General features: G+C 48.3%; 38 non-coding genes and 2 pseudogenes across 38 annotated transcripts; all 40 read left to right on the top strand.

The window, feature by feature from the left end:
- The first annotated feature begins 46 nt into the window (after positions 1-46).
- LOC140590619 (5S ribosomal RNA) lies at positions 47-165 on the top strand. The gene has a single exon (XR_011991450.1). It is a non-coding gene; the product is annotated as a 5S ribosomal RNA (ribosomal RNA).
- Positions 166-462: 297 nt separating this feature from the next.
- Positions 463-581, top strand: LOC140590618 (5S ribosomal RNA). Its single transcript, XR_011991449.1, has one exon. It is a non-coding gene; the product is annotated as a 5S ribosomal RNA (ribosomal RNA).
- Positions 582-879: 298 nt separating this feature from the next.
- LOC140589824 (5S ribosomal RNA) lies at positions 880-998 on the top strand. The gene has a single exon (XR_011991003.1). It is a non-coding gene; the product is annotated as a 5S ribosomal RNA (ribosomal RNA).
- A 297-nt stretch (positions 999-1,295) lies between these two features.
- LOC140590617 (5S ribosomal RNA) lies at positions 1,296-1,414 on the top strand. The gene has a single exon (XR_011991448.1). It is a non-coding gene; the product is annotated as a 5S ribosomal RNA (ribosomal RNA).
- Positions 1,415-1,711: 297 nt separating this feature from the next.
- On the top strand, positions 1,712-1,830 carry LOC140590616 (5S ribosomal RNA). The gene has a single exon (XR_011991447.1). It is a non-coding gene; the product is annotated as a 5S ribosomal RNA (ribosomal RNA).
- A 297-nt stretch (positions 1,831-2,127) lies between these two features.
- LOC140590615 (5S ribosomal RNA) lies at positions 2,128-2,246 on the top strand. The gene has a single exon (XR_011991446.1). It is a non-coding gene; the product is annotated as a 5S ribosomal RNA (ribosomal RNA).
- Positions 2,247-2,543: 297 nt separating this feature from the next.
- LOC140590614 (5S ribosomal RNA) lies at positions 2,544-2,662 on the top strand. Its single transcript, XR_011991445.1, has one exon. It is a non-coding gene; the product is annotated as a 5S ribosomal RNA (ribosomal RNA).
- Positions 2,663-2,959: 297 nt separating this feature from the next.
- LOC140589823 (5S ribosomal RNA) lies at positions 2,960-3,078 on the top strand. Its single transcript, XR_011991002.1, has one exon. It is a non-coding gene; the product is annotated as a 5S ribosomal RNA (ribosomal RNA).
- Positions 3,079-3,375: 297 nt separating this feature from the next.
- LOC140590613 (5S ribosomal RNA) lies at positions 3,376-3,494 on the top strand. The gene has a single exon (XR_011991444.1). It is a non-coding gene; the product is annotated as a 5S ribosomal RNA (ribosomal RNA).
- A 297-nt stretch (positions 3,495-3,791) lies between these two features.
- Positions 3,792-3,910, top strand: LOC140590612 (5S ribosomal RNA). Its single transcript, XR_011991443.1, has one exon. It is a non-coding gene; the product is annotated as a 5S ribosomal RNA (ribosomal RNA).
- Positions 3,911-4,207: 297 nt separating this feature from the next.
- Positions 4,208-4,326, top strand: LOC140590611 (5S ribosomal RNA). The gene has a single exon (XR_011991442.1). It is a non-coding gene; the product is annotated as a 5S ribosomal RNA (ribosomal RNA).
- A 297-nt stretch (positions 4,327-4,623) lies between these two features.
- LOC140589698 (5S ribosomal RNA) lies at positions 4,624-4,742 on the top strand. Its single transcript, XR_011990877.1, has one exon. It is a non-coding gene; the product is annotated as a 5S ribosomal RNA (ribosomal RNA).
- Positions 4,743-5,039: 297 nt separating this feature from the next.
- Positions 5,040-5,158, top strand: LOC140590609 (5S ribosomal RNA). The gene has a single exon (XR_011991440.1). It is a non-coding gene; the product is annotated as a 5S ribosomal RNA (ribosomal RNA).
- Positions 5,159-5,455: 297 nt separating this feature from the next.
- Positions 5,456-5,574, top strand: LOC140589821 (5S ribosomal RNA). Its single transcript, XR_011991000.1, has one exon. It is a non-coding gene; the product is annotated as a 5S ribosomal RNA (ribosomal RNA).
- Positions 5,575-5,871: 297 nt separating this feature from the next.
- LOC140590608 (5S ribosomal RNA) lies at positions 5,872-5,990 on the top strand. The gene has a single exon (XR_011991439.1). It is a non-coding gene; the product is annotated as a 5S ribosomal RNA (ribosomal RNA).
- A 297-nt stretch (positions 5,991-6,287) lies between these two features.
- LOC140590607 (5S ribosomal RNA) lies at positions 6,288-6,406 on the top strand. The gene has a single exon (XR_011991438.1). It is a non-coding gene; the product is annotated as a 5S ribosomal RNA (ribosomal RNA).
- A 297-nt stretch (positions 6,407-6,703) lies between these two features.
- On the top strand, positions 6,704-6,822 carry LOC140590606 (5S ribosomal RNA). Its single transcript, XR_011991437.1, has one exon. It is a non-coding gene; the product is annotated as a 5S ribosomal RNA (ribosomal RNA).
- A 297-nt stretch (positions 6,823-7,119) lies between these two features.
- Positions 7,120-7,238, top strand: LOC140590605 (5S ribosomal RNA). Its single transcript, XR_011991436.1, has one exon. It is a non-coding gene; the product is annotated as a 5S ribosomal RNA (ribosomal RNA).
- A 297-nt stretch (positions 7,239-7,535) lies between these two features.
- LOC140590604 (5S ribosomal RNA) lies at positions 7,536-7,654 on the top strand. Its single transcript, XR_011991435.1, has one exon. It is a non-coding gene; the product is annotated as a 5S ribosomal RNA (ribosomal RNA).
- A 297-nt stretch (positions 7,655-7,951) lies between these two features.
- Positions 7,952-8,070, top strand: LOC140590603 (5S ribosomal RNA). Its single transcript, XR_011991434.1, has one exon. It is a non-coding gene; the product is annotated as a 5S ribosomal RNA (ribosomal RNA).
- A 297-nt stretch (positions 8,071-8,367) lies between these two features.
- Positions 8,368-8,486, top strand: LOC140590602 (5S ribosomal RNA). The gene has a single exon (XR_011991433.1). It is a non-coding gene; the product is annotated as a 5S ribosomal RNA (ribosomal RNA).
- Positions 8,487-8,783: 297 nt separating this feature from the next.
- LOC140590601 (5S ribosomal RNA) lies at positions 8,784-8,902 on the top strand. Its single transcript, XR_011991432.1, has one exon. It is a non-coding gene; the product is annotated as a 5S ribosomal RNA (ribosomal RNA).
- Positions 8,903-9,199: 297 nt separating this feature from the next.
- LOC140590600 (5S ribosomal RNA) lies at positions 9,200-9,318 on the top strand. Its single transcript, XR_011991431.1, has one exon. It is a non-coding gene; the product is annotated as a 5S ribosomal RNA (ribosomal RNA).
- Positions 9,319-9,615: 297 nt separating this feature from the next.
- Positions 9,616-9,734, top strand: LOC140590598 (5S ribosomal RNA). The gene has a single exon (XR_011991429.1). It is a non-coding gene; the product is annotated as a 5S ribosomal RNA (ribosomal RNA).
- A 297-nt stretch (positions 9,735-10,031) lies between these two features.
- LOC140590597 (5S ribosomal RNA) lies at positions 10,032-10,150 on the top strand. Its single transcript, XR_011991428.1, has one exon. It is a non-coding gene; the product is annotated as a 5S ribosomal RNA (ribosomal RNA).
- Positions 10,151-10,447: 297 nt separating this feature from the next.
- LOC140589939 (5S ribosomal RNA) lies at positions 10,448-10,566 on the top strand. Its single transcript, XR_011991118.1, has one exon. It is a non-coding gene; the product is annotated as a 5S ribosomal RNA (ribosomal RNA).
- A 297-nt stretch (positions 10,567-10,863) lies between these two features.
- Positions 10,864-10,982, top strand: LOC140590596 (5S ribosomal RNA). Its single transcript, XR_011991427.1, has one exon. It is a non-coding gene; the product is annotated as a 5S ribosomal RNA (ribosomal RNA).
- A 297-nt stretch (positions 10,983-11,279) lies between these two features.
- Positions 11,280-11,398, top strand: LOC140590595 (5S ribosomal RNA). The gene has a single exon (XR_011991426.1). It is a non-coding gene; the product is annotated as a 5S ribosomal RNA (ribosomal RNA).
- Positions 11,399-11,695: 297 nt separating this feature from the next.
- On the top strand, positions 11,696-11,804 carry LOC140590264 (5S ribosomal RNA; annotated as a pseudogene).
- Positions 11,805-12,101: 297 nt separating this feature from the next.
- On the top strand, positions 12,102-12,220 carry LOC140589731 (5S ribosomal RNA). Its single transcript, XR_011990910.1, has one exon. It is a non-coding gene; the product is annotated as a 5S ribosomal RNA (ribosomal RNA).
- A 297-nt stretch (positions 12,221-12,517) lies between these two features.
- On the top strand, positions 12,518-12,636 carry LOC140590594 (5S ribosomal RNA). The gene has a single exon (XR_011991425.1). It is a non-coding gene; the product is annotated as a 5S ribosomal RNA (ribosomal RNA).
- A 297-nt stretch (positions 12,637-12,933) lies between these two features.
- On the top strand, positions 12,934-13,052 carry LOC140589585 (5S ribosomal RNA). The gene has a single exon (XR_011990764.1). It is a non-coding gene; the product is annotated as a 5S ribosomal RNA (ribosomal RNA).
- Positions 13,053-13,349: 297 nt separating this feature from the next.
- LOC140590263 (5S ribosomal RNA) lies at positions 13,350-13,458 on the top strand (annotated as a pseudogene).
- Positions 13,459-13,755: 297 nt separating this feature from the next.
- Positions 13,756-13,874, top strand: LOC140590593 (5S ribosomal RNA). Its single transcript, XR_011991424.1, has one exon. It is a non-coding gene; the product is annotated as a 5S ribosomal RNA (ribosomal RNA).
- Positions 13,875-14,171: 297 nt separating this feature from the next.
- LOC140590592 (5S ribosomal RNA) lies at positions 14,172-14,290 on the top strand. The gene has a single exon (XR_011991423.1). It is a non-coding gene; the product is annotated as a 5S ribosomal RNA (ribosomal RNA).
- Positions 14,291-14,587: 297 nt separating this feature from the next.
- On the top strand, positions 14,588-14,706 carry LOC140590591 (5S ribosomal RNA). The gene has a single exon (XR_011991422.1). It is a non-coding gene; the product is annotated as a 5S ribosomal RNA (ribosomal RNA).
- Positions 14,707-15,003: 297 nt separating this feature from the next.
- LOC140590590 (5S ribosomal RNA) lies at positions 15,004-15,122 on the top strand. Its single transcript, XR_011991421.1, has one exon. It is a non-coding gene; the product is annotated as a 5S ribosomal RNA (ribosomal RNA).
- A 297-nt stretch (positions 15,123-15,419) lies between these two features.
- On the top strand, positions 15,420-15,538 carry LOC140590589 (5S ribosomal RNA). Its single transcript, XR_011991420.1, has one exon. It is a non-coding gene; the product is annotated as a 5S ribosomal RNA (ribosomal RNA).
- Positions 15,539-15,835: 297 nt separating this feature from the next.
- Positions 15,836-15,954, top strand: LOC140589650 (5S ribosomal RNA). The gene has a single exon (XR_011990829.1). It is a non-coding gene; the product is annotated as a 5S ribosomal RNA (ribosomal RNA).
- A 297-nt stretch (positions 15,955-16,251) lies between these two features.
- On the top strand, positions 16,252-16,370 carry LOC140590587 (5S ribosomal RNA). Its single transcript, XR_011991418.1, has one exon. It is a non-coding gene; the product is annotated as a 5S ribosomal RNA (ribosomal RNA).
- Positions 16,371-16,482: the final 112 nt, after the last annotated feature.

The following is a 16,482-nucleotide window of genomic DNA, read 5'->3' as shown; positions in this document are numbered from 1 at the left end:
AAACCCTCAACTGAAAACAAAAGTGCTGATTCTGGCCGCTTCCCTCGCTTACGGCCATACCGTTCCGACTGCGCCCGATCTCGTCTGATCTCGGAAGCTAAGCGGGGCCGGGCTTGGTTAGTACTTGGTTGGGAGACTGCCTGGGAATACCAAGTGCCGTAAGCTTTTTCTTAGTTTCACCTTATCCAGAGGGCCCTGCGTCTTGCCACGAATGTAAAGATGTCACTACCCTTTCATTTCACAAATTACCTTTATTTGTACAAAGACGGCAGTCCCCGCCCACTTTTGCAGAAAGTACTCGTAGCAATCGTATACAACTCACCGATTTCTTCCTCATTTTAATAACGACTTTCTCAAAGACATCTTGACATCAATGCCGCATCGACGTCTGCTCTTCTCTCGGTGCGACTCTCAATAAACCCTCAACTGAAAACAAAAGTGCTGATTCTGGCCGCTTCCCTCGCTTACGGCCATACCGTTCCGACTGCGCCCGATCTCGTCTGATCTCGGAAGCTAAGCGGGGCCGGGCTTGGTTAGTACTTGGTTGGGAGACTGCCTGGGAATACCAAGTGCCGTAAGCTTTTTCTTAGTTTCACCTTATCCAGAGGGCCCTGCGTCTTGCCACGAATGTAAAGATGTCACTACCCCTTTCATTTCACAAATTACCTTTATTTGTACAAAGACGGCAGTCCCCGCCCACTTTTGCAGAAAGTACTCGTAGCAATCGTATACAACTCACCGATTTCTTCCTCATTTTAATAACGACTTTCTCAAAGACATCTTGACATCAATGCCGCATCGACGTCTGCTCTTCTCTCGGTGCGACTCTCAATAAACCCTCAACTGAAAACAAAAGTGCTGATTCTGGCCGCTTCCCTCGCTTACGGCCATACCGTTCCGACTGCGCCCGATCTCGTCTGATCTCGGAAGCTAAGCGGGGCCGGGCTTGGTTAGTACTTGGTTGGGAGACTGCCTGGGATTACCAAGTGCCGTAAGCTTTTTCTTAGTTTCACCTTATCCAGAGGGCCCTGCGTCTTGCCACGAATTGAAAGATGTCACTACCCTTTCATTTCACAAATTACCTTTATTTGTACAAAGACGGCAGTCCCAGCCCACTTTTGCAGAAAGTACTCGTAGCAATCGTATACAACTCACCGATTTCTTCCTCATTTTAATAACGACTTTCTCAAAGACATCTTGACATCAATGCCGCATCGACGTCTGCTCTTCTCTCGGTGCGACTCTCAATAAACCCTCAACTGAAAACAAAAGGGCTGATTCTGGCCGCTTCCCTCGCTTACGGCCATACCGTTCCGACTGCGCCCGATCTCGTCTGATCTCGGAAGCTAAGCGGGGCCGGGCTTGGTTAGTACTTGGTTGGGAGACTGCCTGGGAATACCAAGTGCCGTAAGCTTTTTCTTAGTTTCACCTTATCCAGAGGGCCCTGCGTCTTGCCACGAATGTAAAGATGTCACTACCCTTTCATTTCACAAATTACCTTTATTTGTACAAAGACGGCAGTCCCCGCCCACTTTTGCAGAAAGTACTCGTAGCAATCGTATACAACTCACCGATTTCTTCCTCATTTTAATAACGACTTTCTCAAAGACATCTTGACATCAATGCCGCATCGACGTCTGCTCTTCTCTCGGTGCGACTCTCAATAAACCCTCAACTGAAAACAAAAGTGCTGATTCTGGCCGCTTCCCTCGCTTACGGCCATACCGTTCCGACTGCGCCCGATCTCGTCTGATCTCGGAAGCTAAGCGGGGCCGGGCTTGGTTAGTACTTGGTTGGGAGACTGCCTGGGAATACCAAGTGCCGTAAGCTTTTTCTTAGTTTCACCTTATCCAGAGGGCCCTGCGTCTTGCCACGAATGTAAAGATGTCACTACCCTTTCATTTCACAAATTACCTTTATTTGTACAAAGACGGCAGTCCCCGCCCACTTTTGCAGAAAGTACTCGTAGCAATCGTATACAACTCACCGATTTCTTCCTCATTTTAATAACGACTTTCTCAAAGACATCTTGACATCAATGCCGCATCGACGTCTGCTCTTCTCTCGGTGCGACTCTCAATAAACCCTCAACTGAAAACAAAAGTGCTGATTCTGGCCGCTTCCCTCGCTTACGGCCATACCGTTCCGACTGCGCCCGATCTCGTCTGATCTCGGAAGCTAAGCGGGGCCGGGCTTGGTTAGTACTTGGTTGGGAGACTGCCTGGGAATACCAAGTGCCGTAAGCTTTTTCTTAGTTTCACCTTATCCAGAGGGCCCTGCGTCTTGCCACGAATGTAAAGATGTCACTACCCTTTCATTTCACAAATTACCTTTATTTGTACAAAGACGGCAGTCCCCGCCCACTTTTGCAGAAAGTACTCGTAGCAATCGTATACAACTCACCGATTTCTTCCTCATTTTAATAACGACTTTCTCAAAGACATCTTGACATCAATGCCGCATCGACGTCTGCTCTTCTCTCGGTGCGACTCTCAATAAACCCTCAACTGAAAACAAAAGTGCTGATTCTGGCCGCTTCCCTCGCTTACGGCCATACCGTTCCGACTGCGCCCGATCTCGTCTGATCTCGGAAGCTAAGCGGGGCCGGGCTTGGTTAGTACTTGGTTGGGAGACTGCCTGGGAATACCAAGTGCCGTAAGCTTTTTCTTAGTTTCACCTTATCCAGAGGGCCCTGCGTCTTGCCACGAATGTAAAGATGTCACTACCCTTTCATTTCACAAATTACCTTTATTTGTACAAAGACGGCAGTCCCCGCCCACTTTTGCAGAAAGTACTCGTAGCAATCGTATACAACTCACCGATTTCTTCCTCATTTTAATAACGACTTTCTCAAAGACATCTTGACATCAATGCCGCATCGACGTCTGCTCTTCTCTCGGTGCGACTCTCAATAAACCCTCAACTGAAAACAAAAGTGCTGATTCTGGCCGCTTCCCTCGCTTACGGCCATACCGTTCCGACTGCGCCCGATCTCGTCTGATCTCGGAAGCTAAGCGGGGCCGGGCTTGGTTAGTACTTGGTTGGGAGACTGCCTGGGATTACCAAGTGCCGTAAGCTTTTTCTTAGTTTCACCTTATCCAGAGGGCCCTGCGTCTTGCCACGAATTGAAAGATGTCACTACCCTTTCATTTCACAAATTACCTTTATTTGTACAAAGACGGCAGTCCCAGCCCACTTTTGCAGAAAGTACTCGTAGCAATCGTATACAACTCACCGATTTCTTCCTCATTTTAATAACGACTTTCTCAAAGACATCTTGACATCAATGCCACATCGACGTCTGCTCTTCTCTCGGTGCGACTCTCAATAAACCCTCAACTGAAAACAAAAGTGCTGATTCTGGCCGCTTCCCTCGCTTACGGCCATACCGTTCCGACTGCGCCCGATCTCGTCTGATCTCGGAAGCTAAGCGGGGCCGGGCTTGGTTAGTACTTGGTTGGGAGACTGCCTGGGAATACCAAGTGCCGTAAGCTTTTTCTTAGTTTCACCTTATCCAGAGGGCCCTGCGTCTTGCCACGAATGTAAAGATGTCACTACCCTTTCATTTCACAAATTACCTTTATTTGTACAAAGACGGCAGTCCCCGCCCACTTTTGCAGAAAGTACTCGTAGCAATCGTATACAACTCACCGATTTCTTCCTCATTTTAATAACGACTTTCTCAAAGACATCTTGACATCAATGCCGCATCGACGTCTGCTCTTCTCTCGGTGCGACTCTCAATAAACCCTCAACTGAAAACAAAAGTGCTGATTCTGGCCGCTTCCCTCGCTTACGGCCATACCGTTCCGACTGCGCCCGATCTCGTCTGATCTCGGAAGCTAAGCGGGGCCGGGCTTGGTTAGTACTTGGTTGGGAGACTGCCTGGGAATACCAAGTGCCGTAAGCTTTTTCTTAGTTTCACCTTATCCAGAGGGCCCTGCGTCTTGCCACGAATGTAAAGATGTCACTACCCTTTCATTTCACAAATTACCTTTATTTGTACAAAGACGGCAGTCCCCGCCCACTTTTGCAGAAAGTACTCGTAGCAATCGTATACAACTCACCGATTTCTTCCTCATTTTAATAACGACTTTCTCAAAGACATCTTGACATCAATGCCGCATCGACGTCTGCTCTTCTCTCGGTGCGACTCTCAATAAACCCTCAACTGAAAACAAAAGTGCTGATTCTGGCCGCTTCCCTCGCTTACGGCCATACCGTTCCGACTGCGCCCGATCTCGTCTGATCTCGGAAGCTAAGCGGGGCCGGGCTTGGTTAGTACTTGGTTGGGAGACTGCCTGGGAATACCAAGTGCCGTAAGCTTTTTCTTAGTTTCACCTTATCCAGAGGGCCCTGCGTCTTGCCACGAATGTAAAGATGTCACTACCCTTTCATTTCACAAATTACCTTTATTTGTACAAAGACGGCAGTCCCCGCCCACTTTTGCAGAAAGTACTCGTAGCAATCGTATACAACTCACCGATTTCTTCCTCATTTTAATAACGACTTTCTCAAAGACATCTTGACATCAATGCCGCATCGACGTCTGCTCTTCTCTCGGTGCGACTCTCAATAAACCCTCAACTGAAAACAAAAGTGCTGATTCTGGCCGCTTCCCTCGCTTACGGCCATACCGTTCCGACTGCGCCCGATCTCGTCTGATCTCGGAAGCTAAGCTGGGCCGGGCTTGGTTAGTACTTGGTTGGGAGACTGCCTGGGAATACCAAGTGCCGTAAGCTTTTTCTTAGTTTCACCTTATCCAGAGGGCCCTGCGTCTTGCCACGAATGTAAAGATGTCACTACCCTTTCATTTCACAAATTACCTTTATTTGTACAAAGACGGCAGTCCCCGCCCACTTTTGCAGAAAGTACTCGTAGCAATCGTATACAACTCACCGATTTCTTCCTCATTTTAATAACGACTTTCTCAAAGACATCTTGACATCAATGCCGCATCGACGTCTGCTCTTCTCTCGGTGCGACTCTCAATAAACCCTCAACTGAAAACAAAAGTGCTGATTCTGGCCGCTTCCCTCGCTTACGGCCATACCGTTCCGACTGCGCCCGATCTCGTCTGATCTCGGAAGCTAAGCGGGGCCGGGCTTGGTTAGTACTTGGTTGGGAGACTGCCTGGGAATACCAAGTGCCGTAAGCTTTTTCTTAGTTTCACCTTATCCAGAGGGCCCTGCGTCTTGCCACGAATGTAAAGATGTCACTACCCTTTCATTTCACAAATTACCTTTATTTGTACAAAGACGGCAGTCCCCGCCCACTTTTGCAGAAAGTACTCGTAGCAATCGTATACAACTCACCGATTTCTTCCTCATTTTAATAACGACTTTCTCAAAGACATCTTGACATCAATGCCGCATCGACGTCTGCTCTTCTCTCGGTGCGACTCTCAATAAACCCTCAACTGAAAACAAAAGTGCTGATTCTGGCCGCTTCCCTCGCTTACGGCCATACCGTTCCGACTGCGCCCGATCTCGTCTGATCTCGGAAGCTAAGCGGGGCCGGGCTTGGTTAGTACTTGGTTGGGAGACTGCCTGGGATTACCAAGTGCCGTAAGCTTTTTCTTAGTTTCACCTTATCCAGAGGGCCCTGCGTCTTGCCACGAATTGAAAGATGTCACTACCCTTTCATTTCACAAATTACCTTTATTTGTACAAAGACGGCAGTCCCAGCCCACTTTTGCAGAAAGTACTCGTAGCAATCGTATACAACTCACCGATTTCTTCCTCATTTTAATAACGACTTTCTCAAAGACATCTTGACATCAATGCCGCATCGACGTCTGCTCTTCTCTCGGTGCGACTCTCAATAAACCCTCAACTGAAAACAAAAGGGCTGATTCTGGCCGCTTCCCTCGCTTACGGCCATACCGTTCCGACTGCGCCCGATCTCGTCTGATCTCGGAAGCTAAGCGGGGCCGGGCTTGGTTAGTACTTGGTTGGGAGACTGCCTGGGAATACCAAGTGCCGTAAGCTTTTTCTTAGTTTCACCTTATCCAGAGGGCCCTGCGTCTTGCCACGAATGTAAAGATGTCACTACCCTTTCATTTCACAAATTACCTTTATTTGTACAAAGACGGCAGTCCCCGCCCACTTTTGCAGAAAGTACTCGTAGCAATCGTATACAACTCACCGATTTCTTCCTCATTTTAATAACGACTTTCTCAAAGACATCTTGACATCAATGCCGCATCGACGTCTGCTCTTCTCTCGGTGCGACTCTCAATAAACCCTCAACTGAAAACAAAAGTGCTGATTCTGGCCGCTTCCCTCGCTTACGGCCATACCGTTCCGACTGCGCCCGATCTCGTCTGATCTCGGAAGCTAAGCGGGGCCGGGCTTGGTTAGTACTTGGTTGGGAGACTGCCTGGGAATACCAAGTGCCGTAAGCTTTTTCTTAGTTTCACCTTATCCAGAGGGCCCTGCGTCTTGCCACGAATGTAAAGATGTCACTACCCTTTCATTTCACAAATTACCTTTATTTGTACAAAGACGGCAGTCCCCGCCCACTTTTGCAGAAAGTACTCGTAGCAATCGTATACAACTCACCGATTTCTTCCTCATTTTAATAACGACTTTCTCAAAGACATCTTGACATCAATGCCGCATCGACGTCTGCTCTTCTCTCGGTGCGACTCTCAATAAACCCTCAACTGAAAACAAAAGTGCTGATTCTGGCCGCTTCCCTCGCTTACGGCCATACCGTTCCGACTGCGCCCGATCTCGTCTGATCTCGGAAGCTAAGCGGGGCCGGGCTTGGTTAGTACTTGGTTGGGAGACTGCCTGGGAATACCAAGTGCCGTAAGCTTTTTCTTAGTTTCACCTTATCCAGAGGGCCCTGCGTCTTGCCACGAATGTAAAGATGTCACTACCCTTTCATTTCACAAATTACCTTTATTTGTACAAAGACGGCAGTCCCCGCCCACTTTTGCAGAAAGTACTCGTAGCAATCGTATACAACTCACCGATTTCTTCCTCATTTTAATAACGACTTTCTCAAAGACATCTTGACATCAATGCCGCATCGACGTCTGCTCTTCTCTCGGTGCGACTCTCAATAAACCCTCAACTGAAAACAAAAGTGCTGATTCTGGCCGCTTCCCTCGCTTACGGCCATACCGTTCCGACTGCGCCCGATCTCGTCTGATCTCGGAAGCTAAGCGGGGCCGGGCTTGGTTAGTACTTGGTTGGGAGACTGCCTGGGAATACCAAGTGCCGTAAGCTTTTTCTTAGTTTCACCTTATCCAGAGGGCCCTGCGTCTTGCCACGAATGTAAAGATGTCACTACCCTTTCATTTCACAAATTACCTTTATTTGTACAAAGACGGCAGTCCCCGCCCACTTTTGCAGAAAGTACTCGTAGCAATCGTATACAACTCACCGATTTCTTCCTCATTTTAATAACGACTTTCTCAAAGACATCTTGACATCAATGCCGCATCGACGTCTGCTCTTCTCTCGGTGCGACTCTCAATAAACCCTCAACTGAAAACAAAAGTGCTGATTCTGGCCGCTTCCCTCGCTTACGGCCATACCGTTCCGACTGCGCCCGATCTCGTCTGATCTCGGAAGCTAAGCGGGGCCGGGCTTGGTTAGTACTTGGTTGGGAGACTGCCTGGGAATACCAAGTGCCGTAAGCTTTTTCTTAGTTTCACCTTATCCAGAGGGCCCTGCGTCTTGCCACGAATTGAAAGATGTCACTACCCTTTCATTTCACAAATTACCTTTATTTGTACAAAGACGGCAGTCCCAGCCCACTTTTGCAGAAAGTACTCGTAGCAATCGTATACAACTCACCGATTTCTTCCTCATTTTAATAACAACTTTCTCAAAGACATCTTGACATCAATGCCGCATCGACGTCTGCTCTTCTCTCGGTGCGACTCTCAATAAACCCTCAACTGAAAACAAAAGGGCTGATTCTGGCCGCTTCCCTCGCTTACGGCCATACCGTTCCGACTGCGCCCGATCTCGTCTGATCTCGGAAGCTAAGCGGGGCCGGGCTTGGTTAGTACTTGGTTGGGAGACTGCCTGGGAATACCAAGTGCCGTAAGCTTTTTCTTAGTTTCACCTTATCCAGAGGGCCCTGCGTCTTGCCACGAATGTAAAGATGTCACTACCCTTTCATTTCACAAATTACCTTTATTTGTACAAAGACGGCAGTCCCCGCCCACTTTTGCAGAAAGTACTCGTAGCAATCGTATACAACTCACCGATTTCTTCCTCATTTTAATAACGACTTTCTCAAAGACATCTTGACATCAATGCCGCATCGACGTCTGCTCTTCTCTCGGTGCGACTCTCAATAAACCCTCAACTGAAAACAAAAGTGCTGATTCTGGCCGCTTCCCTCGCTTACGGCCATACCGTTCCGACTGCGCCCGATCTCGTCTGATCTCGGAAGCTAAGCGGGGCCGGGCTTGGTTAGTACTTGGTTGGGAGACTGCCTGGGAATACCAAGTGCCGTAAGCTTTTTCTTAGTTTCACCTTATCCAGAGGGCCCTGCGTCTTGCCACGAATGTAAAGATGTCACTACCCTTTCATTTCACAAATTACCTTTATTTGTACAAAGACGGCAGTCCCCGCCCACTTTTGCAGAAAGTACTCGTAGCAATCGTATACAACTCACCGATTTCTTCCTCATTTTAATAACGACTTTCTCAAAGACATCTTGACATCAATGCCGCATCGACGTCTGCTCTTCTCTCGGTGCGACTCTCAATAAACCCTCAACTGAAAACAAAAGTGCTGATTCTGGCCGCTTCCCTCGCTTACGGCCATACCGTTCCGACTGCGCCCGATCTCGTCTGATCTCGGAAGCTAAGCGGGGCCGGGCTTGGTTAGTACTTGGTTGGGAGACTGCCTGGGAATACCAAGTGCCGTAAGCTTTTTCTTAGTTTCACCTTATCCAGAGGGCCCTGCGTCTTGCCACGAAGGTAAAGATGTCACTACCCTTTCATTTCACAAATTACCTTTATTTGTACAAAGACGGCAGTCCCCGCCCACTTTTGCAGAAAGTACTCGTAGCAATCGTATACAACTCACCGATTTCTTCCTCATTTTAATAACGACTTTCTCAAAGACATCTTGACATCAATGCCGCATCGACGTCTGCTCTTCTCTCGGTGCGACTCTCAATAAACCCTCAACTGAAAACAAAAGTGCTGATTCTGGCCGCTTCCCTCGCTTACGGCCATACCGTTCCGACTGCGCCCGATCTCGTCTGATCTCGGAAGCTAAGCGGGGCCGGGCTTGGTTAGTACTTGGTTGGGAGACTGCCTGGGAATACCAAGTGCCGTAAGCTTTTTCTTAGTTTCACCTTATCCAGAGGGCCCTGCGTCTTGCCACGAATGTAAAGATGTCACTACCCTTTCATTTCACAAATTACCTTTATTTGTACAAAGACGGCAGTCCCCGCCCACTTTTGCAGAAAGTACTCGTAGCAATCGTATACAACTCACCGATTTCTTCCTCATTTTAATAACGACTTTCTCAAAGACATCTTGACATCAATGCCGCATCGACGTCTGCTCTTCTCTCGGTGCGACTCTCAATAAACCCTCAACTGAAAACAAAAGTGCTGATTCTGGCCGCTTCCCTTGCTTACGGCCATACCGTTCCGACTGCGCCCGATCTCGTCTGATCTCGGAAGCTAAGCGGGGCCGGGCTTGGTTAGTACTTGGTTGGGAGACTGCCTGGGAATACCAAGTGCCGTAAGCTTTTTCTTAGTTTCACCTTATCCAGAGGGCCCTGCGTCTTGCCACGAATGTAAAGATGTCACTACCCTTTCATTTCACAAATTACCTTTATTTGTACAAAGACGGCAGTCCCCGCCCACTTTTGCAGAAAGTACTCGTAGCAATCGTATACAACTCACCGATTTCTTCCTCATTTTAATAACGACTTTCTCAAAGACATCTTGACATCAATGGCGCATCGACGTCTGCTCTTCTCTCGGTGCGACTCTCAATAAACCCTCAACTGAAAACAAAAGTGCTGATTCTGGCCGCTTCCCTTGCTTACGGCCATACCGTTCCGACTGCGCCCGATCTCGTCTGATCTCGGAAGCTAAGCGGGGCCGGGCTTGGTTAGTACTTGGTTGGGAGACTGCCTGGGAATACCAAGTGCCGTAAGCTTTTTCTTAGTTTCACCTTATCCAGAGGGCCCTGCGTCTTGCCACGAATGTAAAGATGTCACTACCCTTTCATTTCACAAATTACCTTTATTTGTACAAAGACGGCAGTCCCCGCCCACTTTTGCAGAAAGTACTCGTAGCAATCGTATACAACTCACCGATTTCTTCCTCATTTTAATAACGACTTTCTCAAAGACATCTTGACATCAATGCCGCATCGACGTCTGCTCTTCTCTCGGTGCGACTCTCAATAAACCCTCAACTGAAAACAAAAGTGCTGATTCTGGCCGCTTCCCTTGCTTACGGCCATACCGTTCCGACTGCGCCCGATCTCGTCTGATCTCGGAAGTTAAGCGGGGCCGGGCTTGGTTAGTACTTGGTTGGGAGACTGCCTGGGAATACCAAGTGCCGTAAGCTTTTTCTTAGTTTCACCTTATCCAGAGGGCCCTGCGTCTTGCCACGAATGTAAAGATGTCACTACCCTTTCATTTCACAAATTACCTTTATTTGTACAAAGACGGCAGTCCCCGCCCACTTTTGCAGAAAGTACTCGTAGCAATCGTATACAACTCACCGATTTCTTCCTCATTTTAATAACGACTTTCTCAAAGACATCTTGACATCAATGCCGCATCGACGTCTGCTCTTCTCTCGGTGCGACTCTCAATAAACCCTCAACTGAAAACAAAAGTGCTGATTCTGGCCGCTTCCCTTGCTTACGGCCATACCGTTCCGACTGCGCCCGATCTCGTCTGATCTCGGAAGCTAAGCGGGGCCGGGCTTGGTTAGTACTTGGTTGGGAGACTGCCTGGGAATACCAAGTGCCGTAAGCTTTTTCTTAGTTTCACCTTATCCAGAGGGCCCTGCGTCTTGCCACGAATGTAAAGATGTCACTACCCTTTCATTTCACAAATTACCTTTATTTGTACAAAGACGGCAGTCCCCGCCCACTTTTGCAGAAAGTACTCGTAGCAATCGTATACAACTCACCGATTTCTTCCTCATTTTAATAACGACTTTCTCAAAGACATCTTGACATCAATGCCGCATCGACGTCTGCTCTTCTCTCGGTGCGACTCTCAATAAACCCTCAACTGAAAACAAAAGTGCTGATTCTGGCCGCTTCCCTTGCTTACGGCCATACCGTTCCGACTGCGCCCGATCTCGTCTGATCTCGGAAGCTAAGCGGGGCCGGGCTTGGTTAGTACTTGGTTGGGAGACTGCCTGGGAATACCAAGTGCCGTAAGCTTTTTCTTAGTTTCACCTTATCCAGAGGGCCCTGCGTCTTGCCACGAATGTAAAGATGTCACTACCCTTTCATTTCACAAATTACCTTTATTTGTACAAAGACGGCAGTCCCCGCCCACTTTTGCAGAAAGTACTCGTAGCAATCGTATACAACTCACCGATTTCTTCCTCATTTTAATAACGACTTTCTCAAAGACATCTTGACATCAATGCCGCATCGACGTCTGCTCTTCTCTCGGTGCGACTCTCAATAAACCCTCAACTGAAAACAAAAGTGCTGATTCTGGCCGCTTCCCTTGCTTACGGCCATACCGTTCCGACTGCGCCCGATCTCGGAAGCTAAGCGGGGCCGGGCTTGGTTAGTACTTGGTTGGGAGACTGCCTGGGAATACCAAGTGCCGTAAGCTTTTTCTTAGTTTCACCTTATCCAGAGGGCCCTGCGTCTTGCCACGAATGTAAAGATGTCACTACCCTTTCATTTCACAAATTACCTTTATTTGTACAAAGACGGCAGTCCCCGCCCACTTTTGCAGAAAGTACTCGTAGCAATCGTATACAACTCACCGATTTCTTCCTCATTTTAATAACGACTTTCTCAAAGACATCTTGACATCAATGCCGCATCGACGTCTGCTCTTCTCTCGGTGCGACTCTCAATAAACCCTCAACTGAAAACAAAAGTGCTGATTCTGGCCGCTTCCCTTGCTTACGGCCATACCGTTCCGACTGCGCCCGATCTCGTCTGATCTCGGAAGCTAAGCCGGGCCGGGCTTGGTTAGTACTTGGTTGGGAGACTGCCTGGGAATACCAAGTGCCGTAAGCTTTTTCTTAGTTTCACCTTATCCAGAGGGCCCTGCGTCTTGCCACGAATGTAAAGATGTCACTACCCTTTCATTTCACAAATTACCTTTATTTGTACAAAGACGGCAGTCCCCGCCCACTTTTGCAGAAAGTACTCGTAGCAATCGTATACAACTCACCGATTTCTTCCTCATTTTAATAACGACTTTCTCAAAGACATCTTGACATCAATGCCGCATCGACGTCTGCTCTTCTCTCGGTGCGACTCTCAATAAACCCTCAACTGAAAACAAAAGTGCTGATTCTGGCCGCTTCCCTTGCTTACGGCCATACCGTTCCGACTGCGCCCGATCTCGTCTGATCTCGGAAGCTAAGCGGGGCCGGGCTTGGTTAGTACTTGGTTGGGAGACTGCCTGGGAATACCAAGTGCCGTAAGCTTTTTCTTAGTTTCACCTTATCCAGAGGGCCCTGCGTCTTGCCACGAATGTAAAGATGTCACTACCCTTTCATTTCACAAATTACCTTTATTTGTACAAAGACGGCAGTCCCCGCCCACTTTTGCAGAAAGTACTCGTAGCAATCGTATACAACTCACCGATTTCTTCCTCATTTTAATAACGACTTTCTCAAAGACATCTTGACATCAATGCCGCATCGACGTCTGCTCTTCTCTCGGTGCGACTCTCAATAAACCCTCAACTGAAAACAAAAGTGCTGATTCTGGCCGCTTCCCTTGCTTACGGCCATACCGTTCCGACTGCGCCCGATCTCGTCTGTTCTCGGAAGCTAAGCGGGGCCGGGCTTGGTTAGTACTTGGTTGGGAGACTGCCTGGGAATACCAAGTGCCGTAAGCTTTTTCTTAGTTTCACCTTATCCAGAGGGCCCTGCGTCTTGCCACGAATGTAAAGATGTCACTACCCTTTCATTTCACAAATTACCTTTATTTGTACAAAGACGGCAGTCCCCGCCCACTTTTGCAGAAAGTACTCGTAGCAATCGTATACAACTCACCGATTTCTTCCTCATTTTAATAACGACTTTCTCAAAGACATCTTGACATCAATGCCGCATCGACGTCTGCTCTTCTCTCGGTGCGACTCTCAATAAACCCTCAACTGAAAACAAAAGTGCTGATTCTGGCCGCTTCCCTTGCTTACGGCCATACCGTTCCGACTGCGCCCGATCTCGGAAGCTAAGCGGGGCCGGGCTTGGTTAGTACTTGGTTGGGAGACTGCCTGGGAATACCAAGTGCCGTAAGCTTTTTCTTAGTTTCACCTTATCCAGAGGGCCCTGCGTCTTACCACGAATGTAAAGATGTCACTACCCTTTCATTTCACAAATTACCTTTATTTGTACAAAGACGGCAGTCCCCGCCCACTTTTGCAGAAAGTACTCGTAGCAATCGTATACAACTCACCGATTTCTTCCTCATTTTAATAACGACTTTCTCAAAGACATCTTGACATCAATGCCGCATCGACGTCTGCTCTTCTCTCGGTGCGACTCTCAATAAACCCTCAACTGAAAACAAAAGTGCTGATTCTAGCCGCTTCCCTCGCTTACGGCCATACCGTTCCGACTGCGCCCGATCTCGTCTGATCTCGGAAGCTAAGCGGGGCCGGGCTTGGTTAGTACTTGGTTGGGAGACTGCCTGGGAATACCAAGTGCCGTAAGCTTTTTCTTAGTTTCACCTTATCCAGAGGGCCCTGCGTCTTGCCACGAATGTAAAGATGTCACTACCCTTTCATTTCACAAATTACCTTTATTTGTACAAAGACGGCAGTCCCCGCCCACTTTTGCAGAAAGTACTCGTAGCAATCGTATACAACTCACCGATTTCTTCCTCATTTTAATAACGACTTTCTCAAAGACATCTTGACATCAATGCCGCATCGACGTCTGCTCTTCTCTCGGTGCGACTCTCAATAAACCCTCAACTGAAAACAAAAGTGCTGATTCTGGCCGCTTCCCTCGCTTACGGCCATACCGTTCCGACTGCGCCCGATCTCGTCTGATCTCGGAAGCTAAGCGGGGCCGGGCTTGGTTAGTACTTGGTTGGGAGACTGCCTGGGAATACCAAGTGCCGTAAGCTTTTTCTTAGTTTCACCTTATCCAGAGGGCCCTGCGTCTTGCCACGAATGTAAAGATGTCACTACCCTTTCATTTCACAAATTACCTTTATTTGTACAAAGACGGCAGTCCCCGCCCACTTTTGCAGAAAGTACTCGTAGCAATCGTATACAACTCACCGATTTCTTCCTCATTTTAATAACGACTTTCTCAAAGACATCTTGACATCAATGCCGCATCGACGTCTGCTCTTCTCTCGGTGCGACTCTCAATAAACCCTCAACTGAAAACAAAAGTGCTGATTCTGGCCGCTTCCCTCGCTTACGGCCATACCGTTCCGACTGCGCCCGATCTCGTCTGATCTCGGAAGCTAAGCGGGGCCGGGCTTGGTTAGTACTTGGTTGGGAGACTGCCTGGGAATACCAAGTGCCGTAAGCTTTTTCTTAGTTTCACCTTATCCAGAGGGCCCTGCGTCTTGCCACGAATGTAAAGATGTCACTACCCTTTCATTTCACAAATTACCTTTATTTGTACAAAGACGGCAGTCCCCGCCCACTTTTGCAGAAAGTACTCGTAGCAATCGTATACAACTCACCGATTTCTTCCTCATTTTAATAACGACTTTCTCAAAGACATCTTGACATCAATGCCGCATCGACGTCTGCTCTTCTCTCGGTGCGACTCTCAATAAACCCTCAACTGAAAACAAAAGTGCTGATTCTGGCCGCTTCCCTCGCTTACGGCCATACCGTTCCGACTGCGCCCGATCTCGTCTGATCTCGGAAGCTAAGCGGGGCCGGGCTTGGTTAGTACTTGGTTGGGAGACTGCCTGGGAATACCAAGTGCCGTAAGCTTTTTCTTAGTTTCACCTTATCCAGAGGGCCCTGCGTCTTGCCACGAATGTAAAGATGTCACTACCCTTTCATTTCACAAATTACCTTTATTTGTACAAAGACGGCAGTCCCCGCCCACTTTTGCAGAAAGTACTCGTAGCAATCGTATACAACTCACCGATTTCTTCCTCATTTTAATAACGACTTTCTCAAAGACATCTTGACATCAATGCCGCATCGACGTCTGCTCTTCTCTCGGTGCGACTCTCAATAAACCCTCAACTGAAAACAAAAGTGCTGATTCTGGCCGCTTCCCTCGCTTACGGCCATACCGTTCCGACTGCGCCCGATCTCGTCTGATCTCGGAAGCTAAGCGGGGCCGGGCTTGGTTAGTACTTGGTTGGGAGACTGCCTGGGAATACCAAGTGCCGTAAGCTTTTTCTTAGTTTCACCTTATCCAGAGGGCCCTGCGTCTTGCCACGAATGTAAAGATGTCACTACCCTTTCATTTCACAAATTACCTTTATTTGTACAAAGACGGCAGTCCCCGCCCACTTTTGCAGAAAGTACTCGTAGCAATCGTATACAACTCACCGATTTCTTCCTCATTTTAATAACGACTTTCTCAAAGACATCTTGACATCAATGCCGCATCGACGTCTGCTCTTCTCTCGGTGCGACTCTCAATAAACCCTCAACTGAAAACAAAAGTGCTGATTCTGGCCGCTTCCCTCGCTTACGGCCATACCGTTCCGACTGCGCCCGATCTCATCTGATCTCGGAAGCTAAGCGGGGCCGGGCTTGGTTAGTACTTGGTTGGGAGACTGCCTGGGATTACCAAGTGCCGTAAGCTTTTTCTTAGTTTCACCTTATCCAGAGGGCCCTGCGTCTTGCCACGAATTGAAAGATGTCACTACCCTTTCATTTCACAAATTACCTTTATTTGTACAAAGACGGCAGTCCCAGCCCACTTTTGCAGAAAGTACTCGTAGCAATCGTATACAACTCACCGATTTCTTCCTCATTTTAATAACGACTTTCTCAAAGACATCTTGACATCAATGCCGCATCGACGTCTGCTCTTCTCTCGGTGCGACTCTCAATAAACCCTCAACTGAAAACAAAAGGGCTGATTCTGGCCGCTTCCCTCGCTTACGGCCATACCGTTCCGACTGCGCCCGATCTCGTCTGATCTCGGAAGCTAAGCGGGGCCGGGCTTGGTTAGTACTTGGTTGGGAGACTGCCTGGGAATACCAAGTGCCGTAAGCTTTTTCTTAGTTTCACCTTATCCAGAGGGCCCTGCGTCTTGCCACGAATGTAAAGATGTCACTACCCTTTCATTTCACAAATTACCTTTATTTGTACAAAGACGGCAGTCCCC

This window comes from Paramormyrops kingsleyae, chromosome 4 (assembly GCF_048594095.1).
Source record: "Paramormyrops kingsleyae isolate MSU_618 chromosome 4, PKINGS_0.4, whole genome shotgun sequence".
NCBI classification, from domain to species: Eukaryota; Metazoa; Chordata; class Actinopteri; order Osteoglossiformes; family Mormyridae; genus Paramormyrops; species Paramormyrops kingsleyae.
This window is presented reverse-complemented; position numbering and strand designations above follow the sequence as displayed.